Here is a 20852-nt window from a genome sequence, read left to right as displayed (position 1 = left end):
ATGAACTCCAGGGATGGTGTTATGGTCATATTTTTCTAAACTATTACTTGGTTTCCTGGAAGTCCATCTTCTTCACATTCTCAACCCTAACCCACCAGCATCTAAGCCACATTAGTAAGAGAATCTGCTGTTGAGTGCTAGTGACTTTTACCAAAAACAAAGTGCCTTAAAGGAAAAAGAAGTCTACTGCTCTTTATAGTAAATATTTTTAAAATTACAGAGTAGCAGCTGTCAAGTTTTCTGATGTAAAGGAAAGTTTTATTTGTTTTCAGGCATCTTAGGAAAGTCTTAACTGGCTCTTTCTGATATTTTCCTTCATCTTTTTTTTTTTTAAGGATCATGAATTCCCCCCAAATGGTTTCCTGTACGTCAGTCATTAGAAGTGGTACAGAGCAGAGAGGGCAGACAGCAGAAGCAAGAAGAACTACAATCCTGCAACTTGTGGAACAAAAACCACATTCGCAGAAAGATAGACAAGATGAAAAGGCAGAGGGCTATGTACCAGATGAAGGAACAAGATAAAACCCCAGAAAAACAACCAAATGAAGTGGAGATAGGCAACATTCCAGAAAAAGAATTCAGAACAATGATAGTGAAGATGATCCAGGACCTCAGAAAAATAATGGAGGGAAAGATTGAGAAGATGCATGAAATGTTTAAAAAAGACCTAGAAGAATTAAAGAACAAACACACAGAGATGAACAATACAATGACTGAAATGAAAACTACACTAGAAGGAATCAATAGCAGAATAACTGAACAGAAAAACGGATAAGTGACCCGGAAGACAGAATGGTGGAATTCAAGGCTGCAGAACAGAATAAAGAAAAAAGAATGAAAAGAAATGAAGACAGCCTAGGAGACCTCTGGGACAAAATTAAATGCAACAACATTCACATTATAGGGGTCCCAGAAGGAGAAGAGAGAGAGAAAGTACCCGAGAAAATATTTGAAGAGATGATAGTCAAAAACTTCCCTAACATGGGAAAGGAAATAGTCACCCAAATCCAGGAAGTGCAGTGAGTCCCATACAGGATAAACCCAAGGAGAAACAAGTCGAGACACATAGTAATCAAATTGGCAAAAATTAAAGACAAAGAAAAATTATTGAAAGCAGCAAGGGAAAAATGACAAATAAATACAAGGGAACTTCCATAAGGTTAACAGCTGATTTCTCAGCAGAAACTCTACAAACCAGAAGGGAGTGGCATGATATACTTAAAGTGATGAAAGGGAAGAACTTACAATCAAGATTACTGTACCCAGCAAGAATCTCATTCAGATTCGATGGAGAAATCAAAAGCTTTACAGACAAGCAAAAGTGAAGAGAATTCAGCACCACCAAACCAGCTCTACAACAAATGCTAAAGGAACTTCTCTAAGTGGGAAACACAAGAGAAGAAAAGGACGTACAAAAACAACCCTAAATCAATTAAGAAAATGGACATAGCAACATACATATTGATAATTACCTTAAACGTGAATGGATTAAATGCTCCAACCAAAAGACACAGGCTTGCTGAATGGATACAAAAACAAGACCCATATATATGCTGTCTACAAGAGACCCACTTCAGACCTAGACACACATACAGACTGAAAGCGAGGGGATGGGAAAAGATATTCCATGCAAATGGAAATCAAAAGAAAGCTGGACTAGCTATACTCATATCAGATAAAATAGACTTTAAAATAAAGAATGTTACAAGAGACAAGGAAGGAGACTACATAATGATCAATGGATCAACTCAAGAAGAAGATATAACAATTATACATATATATGCACCCAATATAGGAGCACCTCAATACATAAGGAAACTGCTAACAGCTGTAAAAGAGGAAATCGACAGTAACACAGTGATAGTGGGGGACTTTAACACTTCACTTACACCAATGGACAGATCATCCAAAATGAAAATAAATAAAGAAACAGAAGCTTTAAATGACACAGTAGACCAGAGAGATTTAATTGATATTTATAGGACTTCCATCCAAAAATAGCAGATTACACTTTCTTCTCAAGTGAGCACAGAATATTCTCCAGGGCTGATCACACTTGGATCACAAATTAAGCCTCAGTACATTTAAGAAAATTGAAATCATATCAAGCATCTTTTCTGACCACAACACTTTGAGATTAGAAATGAATTATAGGGGAAAAAACGTAAAAAACACAAACACATGGAGGCTAAACACTACGTTACTAAATAACCAAGAGATCACTGAAGAAATCAAAGAGGAAATCAAAAAATACCTAGAGACAAATGACAATGAAAACATGACAATGTAAAACCTATGGGATGCATCAAAGGCAGTTCTAAGAGGGACGTTTATAGCTATACAAGCCTACCTCAAGAAACAAGCAAAATCTCAAATAAACAATCTAACCTTACACCTAAAGCAACTAGAGAAACAAGAACAAACAAAACCCAAAGTTGACAGAAGGAAAGAAATCATAAAGATCAGAGCAAAAATAACTGAAATAGAAACAATGAAAACAATAACAAAGATTAATAAAACCAAAAGCTGGTTCTTTGAGAAGATAAACAAAATTGATAAACCTTTAGTCAGACTCCTCAAGAAAAACAGGGAGAGGACTCAAATCAATAAAATTAGAAATGAAAAAGAAGTTACAACAGACACCGCAGAAATACAAAGCATCCTAACAGACTACTACAAGCAACTCTATGCCAATAAAATGAACAACATGGAAGAAATGGACAAATTCTTAGAAAGGTATAACCTTCAAAGACTGAACCAGGAAGAAATAGAAAATATGAACAGACCCATCACAAGTAATGAAATTGAAACTGTGATTAAAAATCTTCCAACAAACAAAAGTCCAGGACAAGATGGCTTCACAGGTGAATTCTATCAAACATTTAGAGAAGAGCTAACACCCATCCTTCTCAAACTCTTCCAAAAAATTGCAGAGGAAGGAACACTCCCAAACACATTCTGTGAGGCCACCATCACCCTGATACAAAAACCAGACAAAGATACTATAAAAAAAGAAAATTACAGACCAATATCACTGACGAATATAGATGCAAAAATCCTCAACAAAATACTAGCAAACAGAATCCAACAACACATTAAAAGGATCATACACCATGACCAAGTGGGATTTATCCCAGGAATGCAAGGAGTCTTCAATATATGCAAATCAATCAATGTGATACACCATATTAACAAATTGAAGAATAAAAACCATATGATCATCTCAATAGATGCAGAAAAAGCTTTTGACAAAATTCAAAAGCGATTTATGATAAAAAGTCTCCAGAAAGTGGGCATAGAGGGAACTTTCCTCAGCATAATAAAGGCCATACATGACAAACCCCCAGCCAACATCATCCTCAATGGTGAAAAACTGAAAACATTTCCTCTAAGATCAGGAACAAGACAAGGTTGCCCACTCTCACCACTATTATTCAACATAGTTTTGGAAGTCCTAAGCTAGGCAATCAGAGAAGAAAAAGAAATAAAAGAATACAAATTGGAAAAGAAGAAGTAAAACTGTCACTGTTGGAGATGACATGACACTATACATAGAGAATCCTAAGGATGCTACCAGAAAACCACTAGAGCTAATCAATGAATTTGTAGCAGGTAACAAAATTAATGCACAGAAAACTCTTGCATTCCTATAAACTAATGATGAAATATCTGAAAGTGAAATTAGAAAACACTCCCATTTACCATTTCAACAAAAAGAATAACATATCTGGGAATAAACCTACAGAAGGAGACAAAAGACCTGTATATAGAAAATTATAAGACACTGATGAAAGAAATTAAAGATGATACTAATAGATGGAGAGATATACCATGTTCTTGGATTGGAAGAATCAACAATGTGAAAATGACTGTACTACCCAAAGCAATCTACAGATTCAATGCAATCCCTATCAAACTACCACTGGCATTTTTCACAGAACTAGAACAAAAAATTTCAAAATTTGTACAGAGACACAAAAGACCCCGAATAGCCAAAGCAGTCTTGAGAAAGAAAAACAGAGCTGGAGGAATCAGGCTCCCTGACTTCAGACTATACTACAAAGCTACAGTAATCAAGACAGTATGATAGTGGCACAAAAACAGAAATATAGATCAATGGAACAGAATAGAAAGTCCAGAGATAAACCCACGCACATATGGTCTCCTTATATTTGATAAAGGGGGCAAAATATACAAAGGAGAAAAGACAGTCTCTTCAATAAGTGGTGCTGGGAAAACTGGACAGCTATATGTAAAAGAATGAAATTAGAACACTTCCTAACACCATACACAAAAATAAACTCAAAATGGGTTAAATACCTAAATGTAAGACCAGACACTGTCAAACTCTTAGAGGAAAACATAGGCAGAACACTCTATGACATAAGTCACAGCAAGATCCTTTTTGACTGATCTCCTAGAGAAATGGAAATAAAAGCAAAAATAAACAAATGGGACCTAATGAAACTTAAAAGCTTTTGCATAGCAAAGGAAGCTACAAACAAGACAAAAAGACAACCTTCAGAATGGGAGAAAATATTTGCAAACAAATCAACGGACAAAGGATTAATCTCCAAAATATATAAACAGCTCATGCAGCTCAATATTAAAAAAAACAAACAACCCAATCCAAAAATGGGCAGAAGACCTAAATACACATCTCTCTAAAGAAGACATACAGATGGTGAAGAAGCACATGAAAAGCTGGTCAACATCACTAAATATTAGAGAAACGCATATCAAAACTACAATGAGTATCACCTCATACCAGTTAGAATGGGCATCATCAGAAAATCTACAAACAGCAAATGCTGGAGAGGGTGTGGAGAAAAGGAAACCCTCTTGCACTGTTGGTGGGAATGTAAATTGATGCAGTCACTATGGAGAACAGTATGGAGGTTCCTTAAAAAACTAAAAATAGAATTACCATATGATCCAGCAATCCCACTACTGGGCATATACCCAGAGAAAACCATAATTCAAAAAGACACATGCACCCCATTATTTATTGCAGTACTATTTACAATAGCCAGGTCATGGAACCAACCTAAATGTCCATCGACAGATGAGTGGATAAAGAAGATGTGGTACATATATACAGTGGAATATTACTCAGCCGTAAAAAGGAACGAAATTGGGTCATTTGTAGAGACGTGGGTGGATCTAGAGTCTGTCATATAGAGTAAGTCAGAAAGAGAAAAACAAATATCGTATATTAATGCATATATGTGGAACTTAGAAAAATGGTACAGATGAACTGGTTTAGGGCAGAAATAGAGACACATATGTAGAGAACAAACGTATGGACACCAAGTGGGGAAAGTAGCGGAGGATGGTGGTGGGATGAATTGGAGATTGCGATTGACATATATACAGTAATATGTATAAAATGGGTAACAAATAAGAACCTGCTGTATAAATAAAATTCAAGAAAAAAATAAAAGAGGAAAAATAAAGAAAAGAAGTCATACAAATTCATAAATCTCTCTAATATTATCCTGTGGGAAGGCATGTCTCACCCCAGGGCTCCATGTGTCCTGAGTCAGAAAAGCTATAGAAACTGTTGACAGGAATGTCCATGTGATCAATCACCTTGGCAAACAAAACAAAACAAAACAAAATGCCCCCAAAACAAAAACCAAGAACAACAACAACCAGAAACAAATCACTATTAGACTGGTCATATATATATTTTTTGGAGTTATCAAATATGACTGATGAGATTTTCTGTGAATCTTTGGTGGTGCCAGCTGGAGGAGAAACCAGAGATTTTTCTAGATCTGAGAAATATCTGTCAATGTCTCCCAGGCAACTACATGAAGACATCCAGGTATTGACAGCTCAAAGATTTTAAGAGAGACCTTCTGTTGCAAGATTTAGGAAAAAAATGACAGAGGATCAGGACATTTCCTGAGGATAAACTACCTGCTGGAAGGAATTCACAGCATTAACTTCAACCAAGTGCCATTAACCCACCATTCCCTGGAATTGCTCTAGGCAGCTCGCCATTTATGCCAGACACATGTGCTACTTCTGATCCAGGTGAACTGGAGAAGGAGATGGAACAATTGTTTCTGGAAAATATGTTCCATAATATTATTTTTGAGAGTTTGAAAACTTCATTTAATGCAGGTCCCATTAGCAGGGAAGTTTCGTACTGTCACAAGCAGTTGAGGCTGGAAGGGCAGACCAGCAGGCAGTACGGTGCCTCCGGTCTGCTGACTGTGCCAGTATTCTCCAAGCTCTATGCCATGTTCCTGGGGTGGTCATCAAATCCATAATCTTGAAAATCTCAGTGCTTGAACCTACCTTAGGGCAACTTTTTGAAAGTTATATCAAATAAGTTTTAGAGGAAGTAACAGTGATGGAATTAAATTAGGGGAAAGGAGAGTAAGAATTAACTTCCTGGTAGTCTTCATAAAACTAACGTTATTTCTTTGTAAGGTCTTTTGCAATTATACTTCAAAGCCAGGCAGCATCTTCAAAACTTCCCTATTTTCTTTTAACCATTAATGATAGTCTCTATTTGTTATTGTTTTAAAGTGCAGCATTTTCAGAGTGAATGAATAGGAATTCTTATTAAGGAGATAAGCAAGGCAGCACTGCAAAGAAGACAGTGCAATTTCTAGATGGGATAATCTGTTGTTACTTTAATTACAATATTTGCAGTTAAATTGTTTTGATTACTGGCCCACTGCAAAATACAGTACAATTTACATTTTTAGAGTTTAAACAAAGCATATTTTAAATGATAGCAAAAATTACACCCCAACATTTCCACCTTTAGAATTCTTATTTTAGTTTTCTTCTGATTAAATGGGATCTCGAAAAACAGTATATCTGAGTATAAAAAGAAATATCTGGAGTACAATTACTTAAAAATATTCCATTTTGCATTTATAATACATTTCAAAATGTGGAATGAATATTTTATGCAGAATCTACTTTTGACTTGAAGAAGGTTTTATATTTAAGTCTCTACCCAAATGTATTCTCAAAAAGAATATATTCAGCCACCCATTGTTCTCATGTCCAAAGTACTGTCCGAAGAAGAGAGTATTTGGTGGTATTCCAAGAGTAATTTTTCCATTTGTAAAAAAGATAAATTAGATCTTTATGCTAATGTGGTATGCTCAGCTGACCTTTAATTCTTCATATGGTTGAGTAAATAGATGGCATATTTTATAGGTTTTCCTATGAAAATGAAAGCATCACACCTCTATCCAGTCTCCAAAGGTGGAAAATTCAGATTGTAATACTATTTTTTTTTTTTTTTTTTTTTTTTTTTTTTTTTTTTTTTTTTGCGGTATGCGGGCCTCTCACTGTTGTGGCCTCTCCCGTTGCGGAGCACAGGCTCCGGACGCGCAGGCTCAGCGGCCATGGCTCACGGGCCCAGCCGCTCCGCGGCATATGGGATCCTCCCAGACCGGGGCACGAACCCGTATCCCCTGCATCGGCAGGCGGACTCTCAACCAGTTGCGCCACCAGGGAGGCCCTGTAATACTATTTATTGAACATCAAGTACAGTATATGCTATGGACTCCCCTCATAGTATCTTAGTTTTCACGGAAAATAGGTAAATGTGTGAATGGTGTGGATAAAGGCAGAAATGTCTTGATAAAGTAGTGTTTGGCATGGCGTATTATCTCTGTGTGGTTTGTTCTGCCCTCTGTTCTCTAATTCCATCTCTGTGCTTGGTCGGGCTGGAGCTCCTGCTCTCTGAGCTCTCCCTTCCCTCCAGGCTCTAGTGGTGGGAAGGTTTGTGAGCTGCTGCTTTTGGCACAAGGGTAACTGAGCTGAAACATATCCTCCATTGAGCCAAAGCTTGAAAGCTCTACCACTTTCTGTGAAAAGCCATGTCTCCTGCCAATACCTGACTAGATCAGCTAAAGGATACTACTGTGTAGTCCTGTTACTGAACACAAGTTCATGTGCCTGATGCACAGAGAGGCCAAACAATATCAAAACGTGGGAGTTTTGAGCAGAGAAAGGTTTATTGCAGGGCCATGCAAGGAGAATGGGTGGCTCATGTCCCCCCAAACCCTGAACTCCTCAAAGGGTTTCAGCAAGGCATTTTTTTTTTTCATTTTCACCAAGGACTTTATTGAACAATGTATTCACCTTTTTGTTCCACTACCCTCCCTCTGCCATTTTCAGGCAACTTCATAATTCCATCTTCCCAAAACTTTTTATCTTTTTGAGCAAAGAACTGTTCCAGGTGTCTTTTACAGTCTTTCAGGGAATTGAAATTTTTTCCATTAAGAGAATTTTGTAAAGATCAAAATAAATGGAAATCCAAAGGTGCAATGTCTGGTGAATATGGTGAATGAATCAGAACTTCCCAGCCAAGCTGTAACAGTTTTTGCCTGGTCATCGAAGAAACATGTGGTCTTACGTTATCCTGATGGAAGATTATGTGTTTTCTGTTGACTAATTCTGGACGATTTTCGAGGAGTGCTGCTTGAAGTTGGTCTACTTGGGAGCAGTACTTGTTGGAATTAATCGTTTGGTTTTCCAGAAGGAGCTCATAATAGCGGACTCCCTTACAATCCCACCATATGCACAACATCACCTTCTTTGGATGAAGACTGGCTTTTGGTGTGGTTGGTTCATTTCACTTGCTCCATGATCTCTTCCATTCCATGTTATTGTACAGTATCCACTTATCATCACCCTGTCACAATTTGTTTTAAAAACGGAACGTTTTCATTATGTTTATGTAGAGAATCGCATGTGGAAATATGGTCAAGAAGGTTTTTTTCGATTAACTTATGTAGAACCTAAACATCAAAGTGATGAACATAACCATGCTGGTGCAAATGATTTTCAATGCTTGATTTGGATATTTTGAATATGTCGGCTATCTCCTGCATGGTATAACATTCATTGTTCTCAATTAATGTCTTGATTTGATCGCTATCAACTTCAACTTGTCTTCCTGGCCTTGGAGCATCATCCAGCGAGAAATCTCCAGCACGAAACTTCGCAAACCACTTTTCACATGTTTGATCAGTCACAGAACGTTCTCCATACACTGCACAAATCTTTTTTTTTTTTTTTTGCATTTCAGTTGCTTTTTTACCTTTCTTGAATTATTAAAGCATAATATGCCGAAAATGTTCCTTTTTTCTTCCATCTTCAATATTAAGATGGCTACACAAAAATTCACCAATTTTGATAAGTTTATTTGAATGCACACTGATATAACAGCTGTCACAATACAATCTAACAAAATTGTTTCAAATGAAGTTAAAGACAACCAAGTGCTACTAGAGCCATCTTATGGAAAAAACAGAATGAACATTTTGGCCAATCCAATATTATTATTGTTTACATGTTATAACTTTTCCAATACATACAGTAAATTTACACTTGTTAAAATTGAAATTAGATTTAAAGAAAACCACGTTCCATTTATTTTTGAGGGGTATCCCACTGTAGTAACGGGTCCTGTTGATTATCCATTCATGCAGTGAAGGATGTTGGAGTACCATCCAGGTTTTGGCAATTATAAATTGAGCTTCTAAGAAGCATTTCTACCTGCAGGTTTCATGAATGTAAGTTTTTATTCCTGAAAAGCAATTATCTTGAGTGGGAAAGTTGCATCAATTGTTTGTATGATATAATAGTATAAAAGAAAATACTGCACTGATATCTCAAGTGATTGTACTATTTTGCATTCCCACCAGCAATGGATGAGAGATCCAGTTGCTCCACGGCTTAAGCAGCATTTAGTATCGTCAGCAATTTTCACTGTGGCCATTTTTATGGGTATGTATTATGAAATTAATGTGCTTCTGATATGGAAGTTTGAAGGCATAAATAATATAATGATTCCATTCAGCAATCCCACTCCTGGGCATATATCCGGACAAAACCATAATTCAAAAAGACACATGCATCCCAATGATCATAGCAGCACCATTCACAATAGCCAAGACATGGAAGCAACCCAAATGTCCATCCACAGACAAATGGACAAAGAAGATGTGGCACATACACACAATGGAATACTCCTCAGCCATAAAAAGGAATGAAACAATGCCATTTGCAGCAACATGGATGGACCTAGAGACCATCATACTAAGCGAAGTCAGTCAGAAAGAGAAAGACAAATACCATATGATATCATTTACATGTGGAATCTAAAATATGACACAAATGAACTTATCTAGGAAACAGAAACAGACTCACAGACATAGAGAACAGACTTGCAGACTTGTGGTTGCCGAGGGGAAGTGGGGCGTGGGGGAGGGATGGATTGGGAGTTGCGGATTAACAGATGCAAACTATCATATAGAGAACGGATAAACAATAAAGTCCTACTGTATAACACAGGGAACTATTGAATATATTCAATAATCTGTAATGAACCATAAGGAAAAGAATATGAAAAATATGAAACTGAACCACTTTGCTGTACAGCAGGAATTAACACAATATTGTAAATCAACTGTACTTCAATAAAATAAATTAAAAAGTACATAATGATTCTACATAAAAAAAGGAGATGATAGGATAATATATATATATTTTTTGTTTTTGTTTTTTTTACACACACACACTGTATTTTATTTTTACAAGAGATAAATAGACTGACACCAAGCATTGTAAATGGATGACCACAGCAAAAACAACGATTGCAATTACCAAACACTAAACACACTCATACTATGTCATAATATTGACATGCAGTCCAGTAATCCTCCACTGTAACAGCTCCTTTACTTTGCAGTGAAAATTGATTTGTATATTTTTTGCCTCTGAGTCCTTGTGGGATTGTTTTTTTTAATTCAAACAGAAAGTCACAAAAATTATAATCATCCTCATCAGTTCACTCAGTCCCATGTAATTAATTTTCCTTTTATCTTGATCTTTTGTTAGCACTTTTATGAGTTCATCAGTTTTCCATTAGAGTTCTGAAAATGCTTATTCATTCCGTTCAGCACTACAGTCAGTTACCAGAAACCTGTACTTGTCAGAGTCTTTTCCATGAATTCCTTGAAGATGAAACCCTTTTATAGGAACATATTTGCAAAAGGCATCAGAGTACACCCAGAACTGTCTGTAAATGACAAAAGACTTAAAAATGACCACGGTTAAAGATTTGATGAAAGTTCATAATAATGTAATTGACAAGGAAATTTAGTTATTTCTGAGATATACATTTTAAAGTAATAACTAGAATTATGACTTATAACATTATACCAGAACATATAAGATTTTTAGAAATTTCATGTAATGTCTGAAACATTTATATTAACATATTTCCATACAAATAACCCAATGAAAGTTTAGTGTTTTGTTTGTTTGTTTGCTTTTTTATACTGCAGCTTCTTATTAGTCATCAATTTTATACACATGAGTGTATACATGTCAATCCCAATCGTACATTTCAGCACACCACCATCCCCACCCCACTGCAGTTTGCCCCCCTTGGTGTCCATACGTCTGTTCTCTACATCTGTGTCTCAACTTCTTCCCTGCAAACCGTCTCATCTGTACCATTTTTCTAGGTTCCACATACATGCGTTAATATACGATATTTGTTTTTCTCTTTCTGACTCACTCCACTCTGCATGACAGTCTCTAGATCCATCCACGTCTCAACAAATGACTCAATTTTGTTCCTTTTTATGGCTGAGTAATACTCCACCGTCTATATGCACCACAACTTCTCCATCCATTCGGCTGTCAATGGGCATTTAGGCCACCCCCATGACCCGGCTACTGTAAATAGTGCTGCAATGAACACTGGGGTGCATGTGTCTCTCTGAATCATGGTTTTCTCCGGGTATATGCCCAGTAGTGGGATTGCTGGATCATATGGTAATTCTATTTTTAGTTTTTTAAGGAACCTTCATACTGTTCTCCATAGTGGCTGTATCAATTTACATTCCCACCAACAGTGCAAGAGTGCTCCCTTTTCTCCACACCCTCTCCAGCATTTCTTGTTTGTAGATTTTCTGATGATGAGCAAGGCATTTTTAAAGGCCAGGTGAGGGAGGGGTGAGATTGGTTGTTGCAGACTTCTTGATGTAGTAATCCTTTGTTCTTGAAGCTGTTCCGTAGGTCAGGTCATGATGTTCCTGTAAACCTCCAATAAGACAAATGATATTCTCTGTTCTGCCACTTTTATCTTTATATGAATGGAAAAATGTTATACCCTTAAAAGTCAGAGCCTTGAGATTGGACTTTCCTGTATATTTAAGGCTATAGGCAACATTCTTAACTGGATGCAAAAGCAATAGAATACAAAGGTTAAAGTAAAAGAAGCAGATCTAATATGGAGTCAGATTTGTTCTTCCCTATTACAGTCCTATTGTATCCCATATTACATGGGTTACAGGTGTACCTAACCATATACAGGACTTATAGAGTTATAGAAGTTCAGGGCTGTAAAGAACCTTTGACATCATTTAGTGCAGTGGGTTTCAGAGTTTCCCAGGGTATGGGTGTTGAGGAAGGGGGCAGAAAGGAAGGCTTGGTCCCTTTCAACAAGAACAGGTCAGCTTTTGTTTTATATATTGTTGTTCTGAGTAGGATTTATTTAGGGAAGAAATGTTTTGCCATTTTTTCCACTAAAATATTTGAGAACCTCTGAGCTGTCTTTTTACAGGTAAGGAAATAGAAAACCAGAGTGATGTTGTGTCTCATTTCAATGTCCCTTGCAAATACCGAGATTTTATCTAGGCTAGAAATTCTTGCATAGCTAGTATGTAATAAATGTATCACTTCAGGGGAAACTTCCTGGCCAGAAAGCCATGAACAGAACATCTATATGGCCCATTTCTGTGCCATTGTTCCAGTCCTGAAATACACAACCTCAGCACATGAGAATGTGTGTGTGGGAGAGGGTGTGGGCACATATGTGTTGCTTGCATTAAGCTGTGGGAGCCATTGATGCAACAAGTCTGTAGAACTTAGGGGTCAGTTTGGTCCCCTCAGTAGCTCAGGGGACAGTGCTAGGAACACTTCCTAATTTTTCCATGATAAGGCAGGCGCTACTTGCAGCAGGAATCAGATGAAAAATACAATCCCAAATCTCTTGGCCCCTATTGCCACCAACATGGCTTTAATACTTGTGTTGATTGAAGACCTTTGGATGTTTGGGAGAAGCCATTAATTTAATGAGAGTGTTTTGTCCTGCATGTGGTACACAGGCCCTTGAGTGCACAGCATGTTTGGGAAAGGCAACAGGACATTGCCACCCAATGCCAGTGTGGCAAAGAAGCCTTTGTCCATGGTTATAATCTGATCGAAATTTGTTGTTTCTAAGTTTTCCAGTAGTCACAAAATGCTAAACTCAGTATCCACTTTCCCTCCTGTGTACTGCATTCCATTCAATTTGGTCCGGCAAACATTTCTGACGCCTGCTCTGCGCCAGGCACAGGCCATGAACCACATGTGAAGGACTCTGTGTTACCTTAGGCCAGGATGATCATATTTCTTCCTAATAGATTATTTAAAAATAGGTTTAAAAGGGATTGAAAACTTAATGTCTATCAGAACAAATTGTAAATGAATGGAGTAGGGAAGTGGTGAAGCCCATCCAAGGGGTGAGTCAATTCCAGCCCATCGTTGGGTAGGCTTTGTTGTTGCCAGATCATCTAAATCATGTGAAGCAAGAAATCCAGATTTTTAAAATGTTGCGTATCCCAGTTTTTAAATATTGGCAACTAAGTAAAAAAAACTTTAAAAGCCCATGTCAATGAGCTGTTATCTCATTCCCAGAAAGCTTAGTTTGTGACTAATGTTTTAAACTCACATTTGAAGGTGACCCACTCATTTGTAGTTGCCTGTCCTGCTACAGGAAACATTGTCTGAGTCCATGATGCTAGAAAGCTTGTGCCTCACATATGGTTTTGTGAACATATTGTGGGCAGCCAACGAATATTAATTATTGGCAGCAGTTTTATCATCATTATGCAAGCATGAGAAAGGCATTGTAGAGCAGTTAGTAGCAAACCTGCAACAGTAATTGTGGGACTGCTTTGGAAAATGATGATCCAGAAATAGATCTCACTCACACACTTAAAAGCAATTATAAGCCATGAGAGAGAAATATGATAACAGTATGGTCCAAAGGCTGAGATATTTTAAAGTAATTTTTTATGGATTGAAGAACTGCATACCTTGCCTTCCATGAAAACTTAGTACAGGTGATTATAAAAATATATATTTTGGCTACTTGGTTTCATGGAAACCATGAAATGCTTACTTGCTTGATTGGTATGGCTGCTGCAGCTGCTGCTTCTCTATTATACACAATCAAAAGCACTATCTTTCTAAATTTTACAATTGTAGAGACAAAGTTTAAGAGATTAGTCCCTAAAGAGAATAAAAAATATGTTTTTTATGAAAATGAATTGAGGGGACAATATGTACATCACTCCTAACAAATAAATGTCCTTGATATAGACTGAAAGTTTGTGTTCTAAAATTCATATGATGGTGTTTGGAGGTGGATGGTATTTGATGGTATTTGGATGGTATCTGGTCCATTCATATGATGGCCCTCTGGGAGGTGACTAGGTCATGAGAATGCAACCCTCATCTGGTCTAATGTGTCATTTAAGGCTTGTGTTTCCTTATTAATTTTCTGTCTGGATGATCTATCCATTGGTGCAAGTGGGGTGTTAAAAGTCCCCCACTATCATTGTGTTACTGTAGATTTCCCCTTTTATGGCTGTTAGCATTTGCCTTATATATTGAGGTGCTTCTATGTTGGGTGCATATATATTTACAATTGTTATGTCTTCTTCTTGGATTGATCCCTTGATCATAATGTAGTGTCCTTCCTTATCTCTTGTAATAGTCTTTATTTTAAAGTCTATTTTGTCTGATATGAGAATTGTTACTACAGTTTTCTTTTGATTTCCATCTGCATGGAATATCTTTTGCCATCTCCTCACTTTCAGTCTGTATGTGTTCCTAGGTCTGAAGTGGGTCTCTTGTAGACAGCATATATATGGGTCTTGTTTTTGTATCCATTCAGCCAGTCTGTATCTTTTGGTTGGAACATTTAATACATTTACATTTAAGGTAATTATCAATATGTATGTTCCTATTGCCATTTTCTTAATTGCTTTTGGTTTTTTTGTAAGTCTTTTTCTTCTCTTGTGTTTCCCACCTAGAGAACTTCCTTTAGCATTTGTTGTAGAGCTGGTTTGGTGGTGCTGAATTCTCTTAGCTTTTGCTTGTCTGTAGAGCTTTTGATTTCTCCATTGAGTCTGAATGAGATCCTTGCTGGGTAGAGTAATCTTGGTGGTTGATTTTTCCCTTTCATCACTTTAAATATATCGTGCCACTCCCTGAGAATGCAACCCTCATGAGTGGGATTAGTGGCCTTATACAAGAGGCCCCAAAGGGCTCCCTTACTCCTTCCACTATGTGAGGACACAATGAAAAGATGGCCATCTGTGAATCAGGAAGAAGGGCCTCACCAGACACCAAATTTGTGCCTCATACATGTACTTCCCAGCCTCCAGAACTGTGAGAAATAAATTTCTGTTGTTTATATGCCAACTAGTCTATGGTATTTTACTATAAAAACCTGAAGAGACTATGACAACCCTTAAAATTAAAATTTGCATTTCCTAAGCTGCCCTTAATAGAATACTTAATAGAATCAGTATTTAGAGCCAGGAACAATCTTACAGATGATCTACCTCAACTCTAGGATGAGTAAATGAAGACACAGAGAAGTCAAGTGATTGACCCAGTGCCACACAGCCAAACAGTACTAGAATTTAAGTCTCCAGCACCAGGTATAGGAATCTATGACATTTATAGATTTAATACTTGTAGTTTCAATTACATACCAATGACCTAAAACCCATGGCATGTAGTATTTATAATTTTGCTGAAGCAGGGATTTGAACGCACGCATAGTGATGCTGGTACATTGAGATGAGTCACTTCACTGCTAAATGAGCTTACTTGACTGCTTGGTATCCAATCTCAACCCAGATGTGCTGTTTTCTGCTCTAAAAGGGTCACTTAAATTGTTTGGTTTTATTTTATTGCCTGCCTGTAGCAAGATTTCAATAAGATGTTTCTTAAATGAAGGAGAGAATGAAAGACTACATTTTATAGAGAAAATTATATGTTACAGTTGCAAATATGACTTCATAATTTCTCATGATGTTAGTCTTTGTGAACGCTAAGTGTCAACTGTAGTTTGTGTTAATAGAAAAGATCTTCAGATAAGGAGGTAGTCTCCAGTGATTTCTCCCAAGGGAATCTGAACCAGGCTCATGATTTTGTGGGGTTAAAAGGTAAGACTAAAATAAAGACTTACAAATATTGAATCAGATTCCTCCAGTTCTAAAACTAGTCCCTGAGATTAAGTTAGGGACCTATGAAAGCTGCATCAGACTGTTCCAGTAAATCTACGTTCTGTTCAATAAATTATTGCTTTAGGGATAAAAAATTTCATGCCTAGATACTGTACAGTGTCATGTGATTAAGGGTCACCTTCTGAATATATATGTTTGACTTGGGCAAGGCACTTAGCCTTTCTAATTCCCAGTTTTCTCATCTATAAAATTGACAATGACATCTGGTGCTAGAGGGTGTCTGGAAATGGGAAGGACCTATTATAATTCCATCTAGGAACTCTGGTTTTTTAAATTGATGGTAGTAAGTATTCCTTGACCTTGATGCTCTGACTTCCAGCATTTAGTTTTGACCCCACAAAAAAGAAGATGGAGAACACTTATGATCCATGTGTAGGGAATTTTGGTATGTGACTTGACCGTCAATATGTTATTGGGTTGGCATGTCCTGAGCAGGGCTTTGGGGTTGGCCTACCCTTGAGGAAATCTGGACTTTTTTGTACTTTTCTAGTAGAAGCCAGGGATCTGTTCTCTCCTTCAGAGTTAAATAATATTACCATTGAATAATGTAGCCATTAAATAGTATAGTCATAGAGGGACCAGCATAGTTTATGGCTCAGTGAATCTCAGCAAGTACTGGTTTTACTGTCCCCTTGTAAACCTCCCAAACTCAGTTGAGTATTTCTGGTATTGGTGCTTTTCCTGTCTGACTTCACCTAGGGTCTTTACGTATGATTTGGGAAAACTTCTCTTCATATTAGTCATAAGTGAGATCCACCATGGCCTCGCCCTTCTAAATTTTGGGTTGGCTTTAGTCTACCCAATGGTGGGTTGAAAGCCATTGGTGACCCTGGGCAATGCTGGATCCAAAGGTTGTTTTTTTCCAGGCCCGTGGACTGTGAGGGGCCCTCCCAGTGGGTGAGAGTGAGAGGCTTTTGTGTGTCCCTCCCTTTGCTGACAGGGTATGTGGCTGTGCCCTCTTATTCCTGGTGCAACCTCCTTGCTGCCCTCTCTCGCCTCATGATAGCTTCCTCCTCTGTTCCACAAAGAGCACACCCATCCTTCCTGCTCAAGAACTTACCCCTATTAGCCCAACAAATACACTCAGCTCAGAGGAGAAAGGTGGGGAGGTTTTTTTTTTTTTTTTTTTTTTTTTGTGTGTGTGTGTGTGTGTGTGTGTGTACATGGTATACAACAAAGAGGCGTTCCTCCTTGGATTTTGTAGTGGGTCACATTCAAGCTTGTTGTGTTATGTCACTGCCCCACATTATAACAAAGGTCATTGTTTCAAAGACTGTCTTCTCAGGGCTTTTGTCAAGCAAAAAATAACAAAGATTATAGAAAATTAGAGAAGCAGAATTGGGAAAGTCCATGGCTCTGAGATTACGTATAATACAATAATGTGTTTACTTGTTATACTATTTTATGGTTTTGTTCTCCCCAAAGCACAATTTACAATGGTTTTACTAAAAGTTTTCAAGTCATCTTGGTACGTGATCTTTTGTTTATGTGTCTTTTAATTACCCAGATCGGTTTTTCCTTGACTTCAGCTCATCTTAAAAACTTTCAGAGGCTGTGCCAGGGTGGCTTAGGGGGCACCAGGTTTCTTGCTAGACAGCCAGAAAAACCACTATACATTTGTTCTGGGGAATCGTAAAAAAATTAAAAGGTGTAAGGGAGTGGTCTTTGTAATCATACACTATTGTTGAGCCCCAAACCAGTTGTGTGCTCTCTCCTAAGCTAAATCCAAAGCTATGTATGGTATTGGTATGAAACGGCATCATGCTAGAGATAATTATGTCTGTCTTGAGGACTTGACACAACCAGGCTGATACTTCATAAGGAAAGTCTTGTGATGCTGGCGTACTTGGCATTTGCCTGGGGCTGTTTGCAAATTCACTCTGTTAAAGACACAGGCTCTTCTGAGAGAAATGTTCTGTCCTTGGAACTCCTCAAAACTTTTTATTTTAAGCTAATTGCAGCCTTTCATGTGGGCACAGAATCAATTAAATATACATTTAAAGTGAACTTCTGATGTCCACTCATAAACATATAATTTAGTCCAGAATGACTTAAAACTGAACTCTTGGTTCACTATTGATGCTCCAATCAAATTGTACTTAGGTGTGCAGTGCTTCTGTGCCCTTGTTCCCAACTGCCTTTCTGCATCTTCATATATTCCTACATTTGACCTTTGACCAAAATATCTAAGTCATCTATGTCAGTCCCTTTCCATTTAGGCCATTCCCCACACCTAAATCTTCTCTGTCCTCAAACGAACCTCATTCCCTTATATATTTATACTTTTCTAAGCTTCTTCACATAGTTTTACTTACTCTGGCATTTGCATCCTATTCTTTTAACCTTGACCTGTCACTGCGGTTTCTAGCTGGCTGGCTTTGGGTGACTTGGATAAATCACCCTCTGCCTCAGCTGTGGTCTTTAAGGTGGCAGATAAGAACCACTTATGCAAAGTGCTTAAAAGAGTGGCTGGCATGTAGGAAATGTTAAATACAGGCTGGTTAAGTGTCCTCTCCATTACAGACAGGTAGCTCTGCTTTAAGAATTGTCCTGTTTCCCATTCTGCTCTATGGGCAAAGGGCTCCAGTTGTGGGTAGAATGAAAATAATCCCATTTTCAGAGGACCTTCTCTGCTAAGCACTTATATTATTTCACTTAGTCCTTCCAACAATCCCCCAAGAGACCGACACCATCACATCATTACAGGTTTGGGTTAATGACTAGTTTGGGGTTCAGGAAATATTTTTCCTCCCTTGTTTCCCAGAAACCATGTCTCTGAACATGTCCTACGCCACCTTTGTGCTTGCTTGAGGTGCCAGTGGGCTTCTGTAGGTTGTCTTGTGGACTTCCATGTGAGAAGAGATCAGTGAGCTGGAGCAGGGACAGTCTTTGGGGACGCCGTAGGAGGCTTTCAGTGTTTTGGAGGAGTGTAGGGCATTCTTGGCAGTGTGGTTACAGAATTGTATATACCTCCTGGATACTTTCTGGAAAAAAGATCTCTAGAGTCCAGAGAGAGATTAGGGAGTGGTGAGCATCGTGAGAGAATGTTAATAAAAAATAGAATAATTTTGTGAAAATAATTTGCTTGCTTCTGTTCCTGGGATGAATCGTTGAGGGTATTTGAAAAGGACTGGACGCTCTTAGTAACTCCTTGATCTGAAAATGAGGAACTGAGTGTCAGGGAGCCCTGGGACCTGCCCATCATCAATTCTCGGCAGTGACCCTGCCAGAACCTGCATGGTGGATTCTCCAGGACTGGGGCAAGGTCTGGACCAGGTGTTCTTCAGGTATTCTGCTATGTCTCTTATGGAGAAAGTGACAGGGCAGGGAATCGTGGGTGACTTTTGGCTCCATTTCCAAGGAACGTGCATTTGCTAAGTATTAAGACTTCTGTTAGAGAGCTGGAGAGGAAAATAGAACACTTACCCCTAAACCCTAATATTCAACTCTTTCACAATTGCTACTGTAGGTTCTAAAGAGAAGAGAACAGAGAAAACCATCTGGGAAAATTCAGCCTGTTTGTTGTTACGGGGCTTTGGTCTCGAATCACAGTGGTTGGGATGAGCTAGGTTGGAGCATGTGTCAGCGGTGAGCCTACCATTTGCCTGTCTAGGTTCAGGTGGAAGATGAAAAGCTGAAAGATAAGTTCAAGGTAAAATAAGTCTAAATACGGATAAGAGCCAATAAAGCATAATCCTAAAGTCAGATGTGAAAGGGAGAGAATTTTATGCTCATGAATGAGATAGAGCATGAGACTGACCTTACAGGCATTTCCAGTTTCCATGCTGGACTTGACTTCGTTTTGTGTAGAACCATCTCAAGCACGGTGCTGGCATGCTCCCTCCTCAGGAAATAGTGAAATTAGGTGGGAGAAAACTTGAGCTTCTCCCAATAGCTGAAATGTGCCTAAAACACTCATTACAGCATTCTTAGAGGGAGTTCTCTAAGGAAAGTTGTATTCCCTGGAGCTGGCAATCTTAGTAGACTACAGTCATTTTCAAACTTTCTTTTTTGCAAAGAGATACTTCTTTCAGGCATAAAACTCATATAGAACTCTAATATGTAAACTATTAAAAATGTATTCTATTTGTATAAATTTATTTTATGAACTCAAATGTAGTGAAGCTTTGCTGCATACTCTCTTTGCTGGATACATAAAATGTGAAGGTTGGCGGGGAGATATTTGCTCACTGAAAAGGAGGCTGCAAACCAAATTTCCAAAAGAAATGAAGAAATCAAAAGTTCAGTAATACACTTATAAAAAACCAGACTGAACATGAGTTTTCTCCATGAAGTAGTCTAAGACATTAACAGAGAATGCTCAGAGATAAATGAAAGAATGATTTTCATTGAAAAGGGCAAGAAATTATGAAACAAGATCTGGTAAAAATGAAAAAAAGTTTAAGGAAAAAAAGAGCAGTTAAGAAAATGGAGAATCAATTGCAATGCTCCAAAATATCTTTAATAGGAAATTCAAGAAGAATAAAATAG

The sequence above is a fragment of the Mesoplodon densirostris genome, chromosome 11 (assembly GCF_025265405.1).
Source record: "Mesoplodon densirostris isolate mMesDen1 chromosome 11, mMesDen1 primary haplotype, whole genome shotgun sequence".
In the NCBI taxonomy this organism is placed as follows: domain Eukaryota; kingdom Metazoa; phylum Chordata; class Mammalia; order Artiodactyla; family Ziphiidae; genus Mesoplodon; species Mesoplodon densirostris.
This window is presented reverse-complemented; position numbering follows the sequence as displayed.